This window comes from Crocuta crocuta, unplaced genomic scaffold (genome assembly GCF_008692635.1).
Source record: "Crocuta crocuta isolate KB4526 unplaced genomic scaffold, BGI_CrCroc_1.0 scaffold229, whole genome shotgun sequence".
Lineage (NCBI taxonomy): Eukaryota > Metazoa > Chordata > Mammalia > Carnivora > Hyaenidae > Crocuta > Crocuta crocuta.
This window is the reverse complement of record NW_027536464.1, coordinates 8,021,375-8,039,681: the sequence shown is the minus strand read 5'-3', so window position 1 is coordinate 8,039,681 and position 18,307 is coordinate 8,021,375. Positions and strand designations below refer to the sequence as shown.

The 18,307-nt window shown below is 41.6% G+C and overlaps 1 protein-coding gene across 1 annotated transcript in view; it reads right to left on the bottom strand.

Annotated features, from left to right (window-relative positions):
- Window positions 1–11,750, bottom strand: part of ACSL3 (acyl-CoA synthetase long chain family member 3) — a 44,564-nt gene extending 32,814 nt beyond the window's left edge. The window contains exon 1 of the mRNA XM_077748574.1: window positions 11,691–11,750. The gene's annotated coding sequence lies outside the window, so the exon portion shown is untranslated. The remainder of the gene's footprint in view (window positions 1–11,690) is intronic.
- Window positions 11,751–18,307: the final 6,557 nt, after the last annotated feature.

Sequence of the window (18,307 nt, the reverse complement as noted above, 5' to 3'; positions counted from 1 at the left end):
TATAGAATTTTTCAAGGTAAAATTTACATGGAAATTCAAAGTAGCTTCAAAACAGTCTTGAAAAAGAACAAAGTTGGAAGGTTCATACATCTCAATTCCAAAACTGGGTACAAAGCAACAGTGATCAAGACAGTGTAGTACTAGCAAAGGGACTGGAGTGGGGACGGGAGGGGGTGGAGATGTTAATGGGAGACACCACATGATGTGAAGACGCCCCAGAAGCAGCAGGAGTGCCAGTGGGGCAGGGTGGCGGTGAGAAGACAAGGGCAGAGCATTAAAGTCAAATCATTAGGGTCCTTTAATGCTGGGAAGAAACGTCATATGTGTTCCATTGTACACTGCATTCCAGTGTTTTAGAAAATTAGCTAACCGTGGGGGGCACCTATGTGGCTGGATTGGTTCAGCGTCAGACTTCAGCTCCGGTCATGATCTCACAGTTCGTGGGTTCGAGCCCCTGTCAGGCTCTGTGCTGACAGCTACAACTTGGAGCCTGGAGCCTGCTTCGGATTCTGTCTCTCTCTCTCTCTCTACCCCTCCCCCATTCGTGCTTGCGTTCTCTCTCTCAAAAATGAATATGAATAAATGGTAAAAAAAAATTAAAGGAAAAAAAGGAAAGAAAATTAGCTAACTGTATGCTAAAGGCAGTTATGAGGCGAGGCAATGGGAAAAGGTGGCTGAGGTGTGTGACAGGAAACCGGCATAGGATTCCCAGCTCCTGACTGTCCAAGTGCCCAGAGGGTGACCGCAGGCGCTGTTCCTCCAGGCCTTCCCGACAACTGAAATCTTTCCCAGTTTCTGTGCTGGTGTTTCTGTAGCAGAATCCTAGAGAATAAAGTCCCGAATGAGAAGAGCTGCAGTGAAAGAAGGGAAAAGGGTTTGGGTGCCTTCAACGGAGACAGAAACACAAGAAGTGGATGGTTAGCAGGTGGATGGCTGGTGGAGAGGAGATGAATGCAAGTCTTGAGAATAAGGAGTTGAAGATGCCTGTGAGTCATCCCAGTGTATAAACCGTGGTGGTTAAGAGGGATCAGAGCTGGAAGCACACATTTTGGAGCCATAATCAGATGGAAGATGAGAATGTAGGAAATCTCCGAGATCATGTTCAAGAACAGAAAACTTTGGAGGGAAACCAAAGCCAAGACTGAAGAGCAAAATCCTACTGGCAAGACCATGAAAGCAGAGCCTGGACTGGGCAGTACCATGAAAGCCCAAGGTCAGGAGAGCCATGAAGTGTTCAGGAGCGTCACACGCAGCCTATGTGCACCAGCCACATGCAATGGACACACTTAATTTCTCTAAAATGGTTTAGACAAACAAGGGAAAGTAACAAACCTTTGGCCAATTGCATCCTATTTGCTGAAGGGGCTGTGGAAAATCCAGAGAACTAGGAAAGCAGTCACGGGTACCCTCTCATGCTGCCTCATCTTAGAATGAGTATCACCTTTCAGAAAGCAAACCTGAACAATTAAATGTGTTCATTTCCTTCACAACTTCTAGATTTCCAATCCACTTAGAGAAGGCCTCATCCATACCAGGGTTAAACTACCGGCCTCCTAGATTTTTTCCAGTATTTACCTAACTTTTACATGTAGATCTTTTCATCATTATGGAGCTTATTTTTCCGTATTGTATAAGGGAGAAAACCAACTTCTTTCAGGCGAATTACCCGAACTGCTTATTAAATAAACCACACTTTCCTCAATGACAAAGTCATCTTTAACAGTTAAGTTCTCGTTCACGACTGGATCTGTTTCTAAACATTATTCTGCTCCTTGGATCGGTCTACTGCTTTGCCATACTTCCAAGTACAGTGATTTATACTAGTGATTCTCAACGGTGATACGTGGACCGATCGTAGCAGACTTGCTTAGAGTGTATTTAAATAGAAAACAGGTCTTCCCCATTCTTTCTTCCCTACCTATAAATTGAAAACTCTACTAGCAGACTCATTTTTAAACAACAACCATGTAAATTTTATGTGCGTTGATTGAGAACTACTATTTTAAATATCTATTAAGACTCATACTATGCATGTGTTTCAAAATTTTCTTATTGATTCTTACAGATTTAATCTTCTACACAAATTTTAAAGATTTAACATTTGTCTGGTGAAACAATTTGAAAATCAAAAGGAAAAATAACACATGAAAAAATATAAGAGAGCTCTTATGAATTAAAAAAAAAAAGTCAAGCAACACAGAGGAAAACAAAAGAAAAACTGCAAACAAAAGTGGAAAGGTAACTGTTGACCTTGAAAATAGCTGTGTTAAGGATCAAAGCCCAACTGGAGAGAGTTTAGGGAAGAACAGGAGGAGTTCTCTACAGAGGAACGGATACCAGGACAGGGCAAAGCCAATTCTTTTGTTTTAAAGATAAGAGACAGTTATAACTTGTCTGCTTACTGATGGCTCTGACCCAGTAGAGGAAGAAAAAGATTATGCAGACACGAGGGTGAGACACAGCACACGAGTGGAAGAGGCTGGCCTGACAGAGGAACAGGGACACAGATGCTTGTGGGTGGTACAGGAGCCAGTAGAAGATTCTTTTCTGAGTGTTTCTATTCTCTCAGAGTAATAGGAAGCAAAATCACTGGCTGAGAGGGACGAAGAAAGGAAGGTATTAGAAAATTAAGGAGAAAAGGACCCTTGGTGGCTCAGTCAGTTAAGCATCTGATCTTGATTTCGGCTCAGGTCATGATCTCAAGGTTTGTGGGTTCGAGCCCTGTGTTAGGCTCTGCACTGACAGCACGGAGTCTGCTTGGGATTCTCTCTCTCTCTGTCCCTCTCCTCTCTCCCAAAATAAATAAACTTAAAAGAAAATTAAGCAGAAAGCAGTATCAAATAGTCATCTAGGAGAATAGGAAAATACACGGAGCAGCCAGCAGGCTCACCTGACAGTCCTAAGGCCCACCTGAGATCTGAGCCCTGTCATAAAGGGAGACCCACCCAGCCAGCTGTGTGCTTCCCAGCCAAGTTCAGCTGGGGGAGCACAAACATGAATCAGGCAGAGAGCTGAACTAAGCAAGGAAAAGGTTTTACCAGGAAGTACCAGAACAAAAGGTGGAGAAGGGGAGGAAGATAAGGGAATGAAGGCTATTTCCAAGGCAGTGTGGCTATAACGACTAATCAGATAGTTTTAAGTTGAGCAAAGAAAGATGGCCCATAAAGAGGGGAAGGGTTTGTGAAAAGGAGACGGGATGAGTGCAGTCAGGTCCTGGGTCAGGTGACAGAACTGCTGGAGTTGAGGTACTAAGAGAGGGAGAAGATGGAGCCACAGGAGGTGATGGTCTGAGCTGACTTCTTGAAACTGATAGTGTAGAAGGCATACCATTATTGTTCATGGAGAAGACTAGGCTGGGACACTGGACAAAGGGATAGAAAAGGCAGAGTATGAGATCATTTAAGGACAGGAGGCCAAGAAATTCAACTGGAAAGATATTGAAACCACTAGGAATCATGACAGAATAGAAGCAGAGTCATAGAAAGCTTGATGGTCAAGTATTTCAGGAATAGGAGGCTAGATGACTGCAACAAGCGGGAACGGTGAGCAGTACAATCAAAAGACAAAGCTTGGAGGACATGCCACTATTATTTCAGAGGCAAACAACTGTGGTCAAGCAACCAGATTAGGCCCAAGATGGAGTCACTCCTGCTAAGCCCAAGCTCATAGTAAGCCTCAAGTCAGCAAACGAAAACTTAAGTTTTCACAGTTCGTGGAGAAAGGAAGACCTGGGTCAACCAATCAGCACTTGCCCTCTCAGTAAGTTACCTGAACTGGCTCCTAGGTGTCCCTTTGCTCCATATAAGAAAAGTAATGACAGAATAACTTCCTTATTTCTGCTCACTTTGATCTATAGAGACCTCACCTTTCACAGCTCTTTGGAGCTCCTTTCTATCTTCTAGATTGGATGCTGCCTGATGAATGAATTACTCTATCAGTAAATTGTGGAAAATTTTCTCCTAACAACTGAAAACAAGATGATCTAAATCAATCACAGACGAAGCTGAAGAACATATACATCCACAGTATGGACGACGAGGCAGCCATTAAAAACTAGTTATATGTACTTGGAATGGACCTGAAGGGACTTTCATGTACCTTGTTAATTCTCAAAGAAAGGCATATACAGGCCTGCATGATAAGTTTTATGTCTGACAACAGTATGCACAAGCCAAGGTTTTAAGCAATTATTTCTAAATATTTAAATGAAGGTATGATGGGTCAAAGTATATTAATTTTCCACCATCAAGAATATAAAATTTTCTGGGGCGCCTGGGTGGCTTAGTCAGTTAAGCGTCCGACTTTCACTTAGGTCATGATCTCGCGGTTCGTGGGTTCAAGCCCCGCGTCGGGCTCTGTGCTGACAGCTAGCTCAGAGCCTGGAGCCTGTTTCAGTCTGTGACTCCCTCTCTCTCTGACCCTCCCCTGTTCATGCTGTTTCTCTCTCTCTCTCTCTCTCTCTCTCTCACTCATTCTCTCTCAGAAATAAATAAAAAACATTAAAATATTTTTTAAAGAATATAAAATTTTCCATCTTTATTATACTCCCAGAACTAATTAAAATAACAAGTTGACTCAAGTTTAACATTAAAATAAAATGACCCATCAAATATAATCTTTGTTTTTAGCAAATACAATCTTAAAATGCAAAATTGTATGATTAAAGCACCTGAAATATGGTTTTAAAACAGTCTATGTAAATGGTCCGTTGTGTTGTATCAAAAGAAGTTATTTACATCTTGCATCATTTTAGGAGTTAGTTATTTAAATCATCATAATGAACAAGTTTAAGCAAAATCCTTCCCTGTGTGGCTTCTACTACTTGAGAGGAAGAACACAGGACACTTGGAGAGGGAGGTGGTGGTGGTGGTGGTGGTGGAGGGGAGCGGGGGGAGGAGGAGGAGGAGGAGGAGAGGAACAAGGGCAGATGGGACTTTGAGTAACTGTCAAAGCTGAGGACAGAAACTGGGGTTCTGAAAATAACTGCATCAAATAACGGAGATTAACACCCACCTACAAAATCACCCTCAAATAATACACTTAGGGGATGTATGAAATTCTGATACTAAGATAAAATTCTGGGGCACCTGGGTGGCTCTGTCAGTTAAGCGTCCAACTCTTGATCTGGATTCAGGTCATGATCTCAGCACTAGTGTGATCAAGTCCTGCATCAGCTTCTGTACACACAGCACAGAGCCTGTGTGGGATTCTCTCTCTTCCTCTCTCTCTCTCTCTCTCAAAATAAATAATAAGATAAAATAAACTTTTTAAAATATAAACTTTTTAAAGCTTTTTTTTAATTGTTATTAAGGAATATTACCATAGTCATACAACCTCTATTAACTCCCCACTTTTCTTTAAATGCAAAAAAAAAAAAAAAAAAAAGCCACAAGAAATATGAAAACCTTCCACAGACAACACGTGTTTTAGTAATAGGAACAAACCTGTAAATGCCTGTATTGTGGGGGCGGGGAAAACCAGGAAGTAGGCTGCCACAGGGATCTTGTTCCTACTAATATATTAAACGGTCCTGCCTGCTTGGATCTGGTTGTCTCCACCTACAGAGACTTCAAGAACCACAGGAGAGATCTAGCATGGTAGTATCTCAAACCATTAATCTCCACGAGCTGCAGGACTGAACAACGGAAATGGGAGTCTGGCTCAGAATCCGAGACTTCTACAGTGTTCACAGGAGGGAAGCGTCCAGTAACGCCTTTACGTGCCTCTGCTAATACAGCAGGTCTTTCTGCCCACTACCACCTCCCTCCACAATACCAGCTGAAGGCTTCAACTTCCAGAGCAGGGGCAGAAGCCCAACACTTAGAAATTCTCTCACCGGGGCGCCTGGGTGGCTCAGTCGGTTAAGCGTCTGACTTTGGCTCAGGTCATGATCTCGCGGTTCGTGGGTTCTAGCCCCATGTTGGGCTCTGTGCTGACAGCTAGCTCGGAGCCTGGAGCCTGTTTCAGATTCTGTAACTCCCTCCCTCTCTGACCTTCCCCTGCTCATGGTGTCTGTCTCTCTCTCAGAAAGAAATAAAACATTAAAAAAAATTAAAAAAAAAAAAGAAAAAGAAATTCTCCTACCAATTCACTGGAAGCAGAGAGAACACCTCCAAGAAAGAGGAGAGGATGTGAGAAAATGCTCCAGGGGGGTATCTTGATTCTCCACAATTTACTTCTTGATTAATCTTATCCATTACCCAATCTTATTTCCTCCTCTATTTTCCTTATAGCCTAGAACACCAAACCTGCATCGACACTACAGAACTATCCTATGTGGGAAAAAAAACAGCTTAGCATGTTATCGCTAATGTAGTATATAAATAAGCAGATTGTACACCAATGGATATCAAGGAATCTATATTTGCTAGCGTGAAATATGTCTAGAACTTCTCACCAAACTTGAAATAAATGGGAAGCAATCCGGAGTACCAATAACGCAAGCACTGTGCAGGGGGCCTCATCTCACGGAATTGTTACAAAAATCCAATTTCAAACAGACCATGCCCAAAGGCACTTACAACTAACAGAGGAAGTACAATTTTAACCTACACATTTGACTCCCACCCAAGCTCTTGCATCTCTTGATTTCTGCTCAGGTCACGATAGAGGTTCCTGAGATCAAGCCCCAAGTGGGGCTCTGTGTGCTGTCTGCTTGGGATTCTCTCCATCCCAATCTCCCTCCTCCTCCTCCCCCTCCCCCTCCTTCTTCTTCTCCTTCTCTCTCTCTCTCTCTCAAAATAAACTTAAACAAATAATAATAATAAAAGGGGAGGGGGGAAAGAGTCCTTCACTACTTTAGAGACCCTCCTTTCCACAGAAGTCACATGTTCCATAAACCAAAAGAGTCCCTGAAAAAATTATCTAAATTACTTGTTTTGAAATAAGAAACTAGGGTAGAAAGAAAGGCAGTAAGAAAGAAGAAGGGCAGAAAGAAAGATGTCCTTCTCAGAACTAGGCTCTAATGAGTTGTAATAAGAAATGCAACCACCAACTCGGATTTGCTCTCAGGAAAAACCTTCTTTAGAGGCGGGACCCTGGCTCTGATGAGCATGCTCTGCTTCCCCACGCTAAAACTATAATAGAAATGATATGAAAAAATATATCTCTAGCTCAGGAGGATTTTTTTTTAGCAATTTTTTCTTGTCTATTTATTTAATATTTTATTGATTTTTGAGAGAGATAAAACACACGCAGGGAAATGGCAGAGAGAAAGGAAGACACAGAATCCTAAGCAGGCTCCAGGCTCTGAGTTGTCAGTGCAGGCCCTGACACAGGGCTCGAACCCACGAACTGTGAGATCATGACCTGAGCCAAAGTTGGACACACTGAGACGCCCCTTAGGAGAATGGTTTTAAAACATTCACTGAATATATATGCTCTGCTGCCACAAAAAAAAGGAAAAAAAATTAAAATTTTTTAAAAAGGTAGGCTCCACTATAGGAATTTTTCCTAATTCTTACAAGTATCAACATAACACTAAATTTCGGTAGGTTGCCTTTGTGCTGCATAATAGGTGGTTCTTGCTCTTCCTTTCACTGAAAGAAACACAAAGTATTTCTCCTAAAACCCCGAATATTAACACCATGCTTAACAACTTAGAAAATTTCAACTCTGGTCCCAGTTGTTACTGCTCTACAAAGAAGACTGTATGGCTGAAAACTCGAGGCCATTAATCCATGTACTTCCTGAATACAACAAGTAAAAAAGTGAAGAAATTCCGTACCAGGAAATCTACTAAAAGTATTCTTAGAGAGAGGCTCAAGTCATATTATCATCTAAATTAGATTAACTTCCAAATTCACAGCTAGGAAATTTTACGAGGAAATAAGAGTTATGTCCTTTTCTTTTGAAGAAAACTGCTAAGCTTGTGTTTACTCTAACCACAGGAAATAAAATTCTGGCCCTGAAGACACTGGAAGGGAGGGGGGAGGGAGGAAGGAATGGGAGGAAAGGGGAAAAGGGAAGAAAGGGGGAGAGAGGCAGGAAAATTCAGCAAGTCTTCGCCATAAACACACTTACATTAAAAATTAAGAAGCAGCTAAACAGAGCCAACTAACTTTACATACTCTTCAGTTATTCACTGTAATTTTTTAAGGTTTTTCAATCCTTTTATTATAATAGTTGAAATAACAGTAGGGCTCAAATATTCTCTCTGAACCACAGGGAGAGTCCCCTGACTTCCGTAACTCTGGCTCAGACACGTTTTTTTTTTTAATCTACTTTTATCCCATCTTCCTTTTCTAATGTCCGAGCCAGATGTTTTTTAAAAAGAGAGAAGTGTTGAATCTTGAATGACTCAAATAAGAAACAGAAATTGGACACAGGAATTGATAATACCTTCTCAGGTCAATATAAAACAGGGGTTTTAAACACCCACATACACACAACACCCACGCAGACGGCAGCACCCGTGTACACAGCCGCACACACATACACAAGTGTACTAGACTCTGCCACCACTTACTGTGACACCCTGTCCAAGTCAGTAAGTTGTAATTTTCTCACCATTAATGTTGATGGGATCCAGATAAATCTATTTTAAGACTAAACTGTCCTGATGCCAAGGGCTCCCAAATCAATCCTGGAGTACTGACAACCATCAAACACTAAAGATGTAGGGAGGAGCTCAATTCTATTTTTGTCTTCCATATAAGGTATGCTTCCCCCCTAGTGAAGGGGTGGGGGGTGTAGAGCAAGAGTTCCCCTGCTTTAAAAAAACAAAAAAACAAAAAAAAAAGCAAAAGCACTCAACAAGCAGATCTCTAAGGTCCACTTGCAAAATTCTAATTTTTTCCGGTAAGATCAGACTGTTTCCATGGTGCACAAACGAATAGGTCCAAGAAGCGAGTAAGGAAAGCCTTAACTTCCTTCTCATCTTGAATCATGTGAACACACTATCTAAACAAGAGCAAAACTACTTTTTAACATTGTCTAAAGACAATATGCACAGTCTGTGAGAACGTGCCCGTGTCTGACAGGCTGGTCCAGCAAAGACGGACAGGCTCAATCCGTCCTGGCTAAATTTCCTGCCAAGTAAAGAACTGCTTCAAACCAACCACCAACCAACACATACACATACACACACACACACATACACACACACATGAGCAAAATATGGTTTCATATATTCATCCTGACCTCTGGCATCTCTACCCACATAGCTAAAAGAACAAGAGTCAAATATTACCAGATGATACATTTATTTAAGCAGATAAACGTATAGAGCCTAAGGTCTACACAAAAAAGCAGCTAAGTGATCTTTTTTACACATTAGAACATCCCTTTACTCCTACTTAGGGTTGTCAGATTTAACAAATAAAAACAGAAGATAGCCAGTTAAATTTGAATTTCAGATAAACAATGAGCAAATTTCAGTGCAGACCCGTCCCATGCAGGATCTGGAACATACAGTAAAAATGTATTCGGGGGCACCTGGGTGGCTCAGTTGGCTGAGCGGCCGACTCCTGATTTCAGCTCAAGTCATGAGCTCACAGTTCATGGGTTCAAGCCCCGTTAGTACAGAGCTTGGAATTCCCTCTCCCTCCCTCACTTATGCTCACTCTCGCACTCTCTCTCTCAAGAATAAAAAAATCTTTTTAAATTTTAATTATTCAATTTTTATCTGAAATTCAGGTTTAACTGGGTGCCTTCTGTTTCGTATGACAACCATACTCCCAACCCCAGTCGACCGNNNACCCCAGTCGACCGCCAAGTATGACAATTAATTAGGATGACCAGCCACTCGGAGCTGCCCAGATTTTGGGGTTTCCTGGGACACAGGACTGTCAGTACTAAAACCAGTAACGTTCTGGGGCACGTGTGTAGCTCAGTAAGTTAAGCATCCAACGCTTGATTTTGGGTCAGGTTGTCATCTCTGATCTTGAGGTTCATGAGATCAAGCCCCACATCAGGCTCTGTGCTGGCAGCTTGGGATTCTCTCTCTCCCTCTCACTCTGCTCCTCCCCAACTTGCATACAAGTGCACACTCTTTCAAAAATACATAAATTTTAGAAAACAAATAAAAAATATGGGGCCCCTGGGTTGCTGAGTAGGTTAAGGTCATGAGCTCATGGTTCATGATTTCAAGCCCTACACTGGGCTCTATGCTGGCATCTCACAGCCTGAAGCCTGCTTCAGATTCTCTGTCTCCCTCTTCTCTGCCCCTCTCCTCTCTCTCAGAAATAAACATAAATAAATAAATAAATAAATAAATAAATAAATAAATAAATAAAACCAGGAAAGTTTTAAGCAAACCTGGACAAGCTGGTCTCCCTACAATTAACCATCTCATGGAATGAGCAAACTATAGCTTGGATTCTACCACTAGTTAAGTTTGATCTTTTGTTTATAAAACAACTTTACTACACTTAATTTTCCCATATGTGTCATCATTTACCTAGTACACAGAATTTAAAGTGAGGATAAAATGGAATGCAGCAAGTAATAAAGGACTCTGGAAAATGCAAAGGCATTATAAATGCTACTTATTAGTATAGGTGATTTGGGCACACAGCTCTGTTACTTCCGAGTTTCAGAGCAGGCCACTACTTGGTTGTACTTACATGCTTTATATGACCTACTGAAAGTACTATTACTTACAAAACTGGTTCGTTGACATATAAAAAAATGTTCAGTAGACTTGCTCCTTTAAGAACGATGGTCGTAAGCTCTTGATTTGAGGCCGATTCCTCCATTTATTCATTGTGTAATATGCAACAAGTCCCTGAACATTCCAGAGCCTCAGCTTCAGTGTAAAACTGGGGTGACATTAAGAAATACCTCAAAAAACTCCCTTCAGGAATAAGGAAAGCAGGGAAAGCCCTCTCCCATAAACTACAAAATACAATGCATGTTTGAGTAGCACTTTAAATTCATTTATACCACACTGTATACCAACATTTTTCTTTTAGCTAATTTCTGATACTCCCGCTGATTCTGATACTGAAGGCAATGGCAAGTATCCACGTACTGAGAGCCTAGGCCATGAAGCCAAACAGATGGGAGTTTGACTTAGTTCTCCTATTTATTAAACATCACCCTAAGTAAATTACTTTCCTAAGGCTCAGTTTCCTCACCTGCAAAATGTAAAGAACAGTATCTATATCAAAAGACTGCAATGAGGACTACCCAGTTAACATAGTAAAGGATGCGGTGCTTGCCTCATGATAAACACTCAGACCTCAGCTTTGGGGAATCATTATCGATTCATGTTTCATGCATTTAAAATTCTAAAGGTTAGAAGTAGCTGAAATCCTATGTCTATTCATAAAATTCCTTATAAAATAATAAGTAAAAAGAATAATGATACTTAACACACATTAAAAATTTTAAAATAATAATAGCAAAAAAATAATAAAATGACGGTCACATGTTGAAATGGTAATACCACTCTAATTAGTGCTAAACTTCATAAAATACAGAGGCTCCTGAGTTCAAACTCCCACAGATACTTAAATGAAATTCAAACTGAGAAAAGGAAAATCAGTAATATTGGTGAATAACATGGCTTCATATTCCAATGGGTTTGTACTGAATTAAAATTAGCAGGAAAGCTACCTTCTCCTAACTTTCATTATTTTACAATCACAAAATGGGAAGAATTAAATTTTTTTTCTCCTGGACAGTTTATACATACTTAATACATTTTATGCCTAAGAGAAATATTTTATAATTAAAAAACATTTTACCAGTTGCCAGTGGTAGGAGGTGCTACTGCCTTCAAGGTATGCGCCTTTGTTTCAATTACCTGTCAAAACACAGAGACAAAAGTTATACTTTTGGTCTGGTTAATCGGGGCCAAATATCAGCCTTTTCCTAGAGACAGTTTTACTTCCAAAAACTCACAGAAAATTTTGTGGGTTTTTTCTGAAAACACCATCTCTCACACTAGCAAATGACATTTTATCACACAATCTTTCACCAGAAAAAGCATATGATTTATTACTCCACACATAGAATGGCCAAAATCCAAAACACTAACATCACCAAACATTGGCAATACAGTGCAAGAGGAACTCACTCAATGGTGGTAGGAATGCAAACTGTACAGCCAGTCTGGAAGACAAGTATGGCAGCTTCTTACAAATCTAAACATATTCTTTACAATGTGATCCAGCAACTGAGCCTCCCTGATCTTTATCCAAATGAGTTGAAAGCTTAGGTCTCAAGGGGGGAAGGAGGGAAACTAAATACAAACATTTATAGCAGCTTTATTCATAATTGCCCCAACTTGTAAGTGACCACGACTTCCTTCAGTAGGTGAATGTATAAACTGTGGTACATCCAGACAATGGAATATTACTCGGCACTAAAAAGAAATAAGCTATCAAACATGGAGGAAATTTAAATGCATATTACTGAGTGAATGAAGTCAATCTCAACAAGCAACATACTATATAATTCAAAATCTATGACATTCTGGGAAAGGAAGAGCTACTGGGACAGGAAAAGGTTGCCAGGAGTCAAGGAGGAAGGTGGCATGAAGGGGCAGAGCGCAGAGATTTTAGGGTGGCAGAACCACCCTGTATGCTCTAATGATACATACAGGTCATTACATATTTGTCAGAACACCGTGAAATGTATAACACCAAGCATGAGCCCTCATGTAAAATAAAGTCTTTTGAGTGTTAATGATTTATCAGTCTAGGGTCACAGAGTATAATAAATGTACTACTCTGGTGTAGGGTTACTGATCATGGGGAAGGCTGTGTATATGTGAGGGCTGGGGGGTTAGAGGAAAACCTCTGAACCCTTTGATCAATTTTGCAGTAAATCTGAAACTGCTCTAAAAAATAGTCTATTTTTTAACAACTACAACAACAAAAAACATACATCCAAAAATTTTAAAATGCATATTGAGTTTATGCTCTCATGATGATAATGGTGAAGAAAAATAATTACTAAGATTTATAAACAGTATTTCACTGTGTATATAACACTTTCATCCATTATCTCAGTGATTTGTTCAATTGCGTGAAGCAGATAGGTTTGCAATCATTATAGTCACTAAAGAAATATTTTAGGGGCACCTGGGTGGCTCAGTCAGTTAAGCGTCTGATTTCAAGTAAGGTCATGGTCTCATGGTTCATGAGTTCGAGCCCCCATCAGGCTCTATGCTGACAGCTCAGAGCCTGGAGACTGCTTTGCATTCTGTGTCTCCCTCTCTTTCTGCCCTCCCCTGCTTGCACTCTCTATGAAAAATGAATAAATGTAAAAAAAATTTTTTTTTAGAAAAAGTAAATATTTTAACATCAGCCCAAACTAAGAGCCTGTAAGAAGAGCTGTTTATTAATTTCTTCATTCTCTATAAGGCAGTCAGATATACTAAAAAAAAAGAAACAGGCCTTAAAACCAGATATTCCTGGGTCCAAAATCCCCACTCTGTTCCTCATTAACTATGACTCCAGAGAAATTCATGTTTATTCTTCCATCTATCCATCCAAGGCTGGGGGTGGGGGCTGGGGGGAGGGTATCCTATAAATTTCCCCCGCTATTTTTTGTGCCAGTTTCTTCATATGTGAAGATGAAGAAACTGTAAATATGTAAATAATTCATAATATTTGGGTTCCTATAAATAAAAGACAACTCAGCAGAAAAAATAGGCTATATATATCCATGAAAAAAAACCTAAATGCCATTAAGTATGGAATAGTCAGCCTCACTAGTTATCAAAGAAACACAAATAAAAACATTATCACTTCCTCCACTGAATTTTTTTAATTAAAAAAAAAAACCAACATCACAAGCCTTGGCAAGGATGCAGGAAACGAGACTGCCCTTGGCTCTGCTGGGGGAGGTGCAGCCACCGTGGAGAGCAGCCTGACAGCACCCAGCAAAAGCTGAAAAAGTAAATTGCTACAACAGAGCGAATCCCTTCTAAAAAAATTTGCCCTGGAGAAATTCTGGCACATGTGCATACTTACTTTACCCTGTTTTGTTGTGTTAATTAAGTAGTCCAACATGACAGGTCGCAGTATTTAACTGGCCCTTAAGAAATGCTGAATCTCCTCAACAAATATTTAGTGAATGCCTACTCGGCCCATACCTAATGCTTCCCATTCTGGAAATGTGCCCACGGTACTCAGAGAAGTGCCACTCCTGAGGCAGAGACAGGAACGACAAATAGTACGGACATGGCAAACACTCCCGGTAAGTCCACAGGCTGTATTAAAAATACAGACAAATGCAGTCCTCTGTCCAGGAGGGGGAAAGAAGGTCAAGGAAGGCTGGCTAAGAACTGAGCTGATCCACATATCGTTGGCAAAGGAGACGAGAGAGGAAACCACAAGCAGTAAGAACAGCATCTGCGGAGGTATTCACGGGCTCCTAAGTACCTGTAAGCAGGCTGATTAATGACCCCACAGCTATCAGGCCCTAAGCTCTGGCACCTGTCAGTGTTACCTTATTTAGGAAAAGCGGCTTTGCAGGTGTGATTAAATTAAGGGTCTGGCGAAGAGGGGGCAGCCTGGGATTACCAGCCGAGCCCTAAAGTGCCATCACAAGTGTCCTCAGCAGAGAGGCAGTAGGAGGTCGGACAGAGAAGGCAATGTGAAGATGAGCAGAGATGAAAAGGGCTGGCCTGGAAGGCAGGGAGATGCCACCGAGTGCACACGCACAGAGGAGCCAAGGGCAGATCTTCTCAGGAGAGGACTCCCGCCGTGCTGCCCCCTCCGTTTCAGCCCAGTAAACTTCTGGCCTCTTAACTGTAGGAGAATAAACCTGTGATCTAGGAAACAAAGGCCTCATCTCAGGGGCACCGCCCTGTGCGCCATGCTAAGTGGTTTAGATAGTATCCAAATCTCTGAAGAGCCGTCCAGATTTTTACGCAGAACAGCATGTCAGATTGCTTTCGTAATGTTAAAGCTGGTGCCACTGTGGAGAAATTACTGAAGCGGGGGTGGAGGGGAGGAAACAACTAGAAACAGAAAGATCAGAATCAAAAATCTGGAGAGAATATGAAGTTCTGGGTCACCAGATATTTGACCAAAAAACCCATCACGACGAAAGACAGATGAAAACTGAAGGGGTGGGGGGAGGGAAGAACAGGACTCAAAACAGACGATGTAGGAAACAGGAAATACTTTAAAGATGTGCAACTAATCTTTCAAAAAGGTATGAAAGACTATTCTATTGATGAAACAAGAACAGGGCAACATATAGGATGAAAAATAAGAAAAAGCGCTTATGAAGAACAGCACCTGAAATTAATTTAAAAGTCAACAGAGGGGCACCTGGGTGGCTTAGTCAGTTGAGGGTTGAGCGTTCAGTTATTTGGGCTCAGGCCATAATCTCATGTTTCATGAGTTCGGCCCCGCACGGGGATCTGTGCTGACGGCACAGGGCCTGCTTCAGATTCTCTCTCTCTCCCCCCCTCGGCCCCTCACTTGTTCATATTCTCTCTTTCTCAAGATAAATAAACTTAAAAAAAAAAAAAGTCAGCAGATATATTAGAAAAAAGGTTGAGAAAATTTTCAAAGAAAGGAAAACAAAATCAAAGTAGAAAACGGGTGTCAAAAAAGATTTTTAAAAATAAAGGTGAAGTCAGGGCACAGAGGTGCAAGAGCACCTGGCTCTGGGGCTCCCGAACAGTCCAGGCCCGGCCCCTCGCCACCGACAAGATCCAAAGGCCGAGGGACAGGGACAGGTGAAATAAGAAAGGAATCTATTGCAGCGAGGCCAACACTGCGAAGGCAGTGAACCAATGCTTCAGAGATGGTCTCCAAAGGGCTAAAAACCCTCTAGGTTTACACAAGGGAAACGCGGGACAGAGGTTGGGGGTACGTGNGGACAGTGCTTATCGCTTGAGGGGGCAGTTGTGCTTCCCATTACCAGAGGCCCTGTGCAGGGTCTTTCACTTGGGTTACGAGATAAGCTGCAAAGAAAAACTTAATGAGAAACTTTGAGGTCAAAATGGAGGTAAAGTCCTCTGTCAAGGTGTCAAATTAATCCAAAAGACCAATTCCACTAAAAGGACTTCTAGAACAAAAGAGCAGAGAATGAAGAGGCAGCAATTACTGAAGCGCAGTGCAGTACGATACCGCAGAGTTGATGGCCACTAGGCTTCAGGTTGACAGGGCCTGCTCAATATTGAGCAGATGAANCCTCTAGACACAGGCTTGTGAATTCTCAAAGCACCAGGTTTAAGACTATCCTAGGGGTGCCTGGGTGGCTCAGTTAAGTCTCCAGCTCCTGACTTCGGCTGGGGCCATGATTTCCCAGTGGTAGGACTGAGCCCCACAGTCAGGCTCTGCACCAGATGTTCGGCCTCCTCTCCCTCTCTCTCTCTGACCCTTCCTTGCTCATGCACACACACTCTCTCAAAATAAGTAAACAATATATACGTATCCTAAAATCTTCCAAAATCCCAAAAACCAGGTCACCTACAAACAAGGTTAATTGTAGAACTGACCAACTAATAAGGCTACTTTAGAGAGCAAAAGCAGGTGCTAGAAGAAGAGACCATTTGAAAGTGTTCCTGACAAACCAGGAAGTACAGTCACCCTTCCTATAAGGGAATGAGAATCATACTGGCATCAGAGGTCTTCCCAACACTGGAAGCTATAAGGCTGTCAACAATGCCTTCAAAGTTTTGAGGGAAATGAATTTTAATCTGGAATTGTACTCCTAGCTAAATTCCTGATCAACTGCATTTAGAATAATGAAATTTTCAAACAGGCAAGGACTTTAGAAACTTACATTCTGCAAACATACTCTGCTAAGAAATTACTTTAAAAAGTCCTCTACCATGTGCATATACTGTATTGATGGTAGTTTTTTTAATGTGTTATCCATTTTCTTGAGAAAAAGAGAGAGAGCGCTAGTTGGGGAGAGGCAGAGAGAGAGGGAGACACAGAAATAGAAAAAGGCTCCAGGCTCTGAGCTGTCAGCACAGAGCCTTATGTGGGGCTTGAACCGACAAACCGTGAGATCATGACCTGAGCTGAAGTTGGACGCTTAACTGACTGAGCCACCCAGATGCCTATTGATAGTAGTTTTAAAGACAATTTTATTAAAGCTAGAATTGACCTACAGTTTTGCACTGTTTTACAAGGGCTACATCCCACAGGTTAAGGGCTAGTCTCACAAGAGTATTACCCACTTGCTCATCATGAGTCACCAGCTGGTTATAAATCAGTGATCCACAATCCCCTCCTTAGGTTCAATAAGAATGGCTCACAGAACTCAGGAACACCTATTACTTAAGTTTAGTGGATTATTATAAGGAATACAGCTCAAGAGCAGCCAAAAGGAAGAGATGCATATAGTAGAGTATGGGGGGGGAGGGGTGGAAGAGACACAGGAAACTTCCAAACCCTCTCTAGATGCGCCACCTTCCCAGCACCCGTCCAACATGGAAGCGTGATGATTTCATTGTTCAAAAGGGTTTGGCTCTCCAGCCCGCTCACTCCTCCTCAGAGGTCAGTGGGTGGGTCTATAGGTTTAAACCCTCCAATCACTGGGTATTTGAGGGGACCAGCTCCATCCTGAGGCTACCTAGAGGCCTCCACGCCCTAAGTCATTTTGTTAGCATAAAACCAGGTGTGATCAAAGGGAGTGTTTATGAATAACGAAAGATTCCTATCATTCAGAAATTTTCAGGAGTCTCAGGAGCAGAGTGCCAGTAGTGGGGAGGAAGACGGAACATAGTTTTTTATATTTATTACATGGCAGCACTCTGTTAATCATTCTCTAGACTAGCAGCTTGTTTTTATTTTTTCTTAAGTTTACTTATTTTTCAACACAGAGAGAGGGAGAGAGAGAATCCCAAGGAGGCTCTGCACTTTTAGCATGGAGCCCGATGAAAGGCTCGATCTCACAAACCCTGAGACCATGACCTAAGCTGAAATCAAGAGTTGGACACTAAGGGACTGAGCCACCCAGCGCCCCTGTATTAGCAGTTTAAGTGGGATGTAAAGGTTCAATCGTGTCAGTAAACGTTACCGAAAAAAAAAAAAATCTTCCATTAGGTACAACTCCTTGGAGCTCCCCCTACTTGCTAGATGGGGTGCTGCCTGATTTGGGAACCATTTAATAAAACAAATTAGATCTTCGACTCAATTGGTTGAACTTTCTTCTTTAACAACAATAACAAATAAAATGGAACAACTGCAACAACATACTATAATAAAAGTTATGTTAACTCTACTGGAATTAAAATTAAAAACTTAATTGTCAAAAGCTATGTGAACGTCATCTTTCTCAAAACATCTCACTATACTGCACTCCCACTTCTTGGGAGGCTGCAAGAGGACAGAATGCCTAAGGGATGAGATGAAGAGGGGGGTGGAAGAGATGCTGCCTCAGA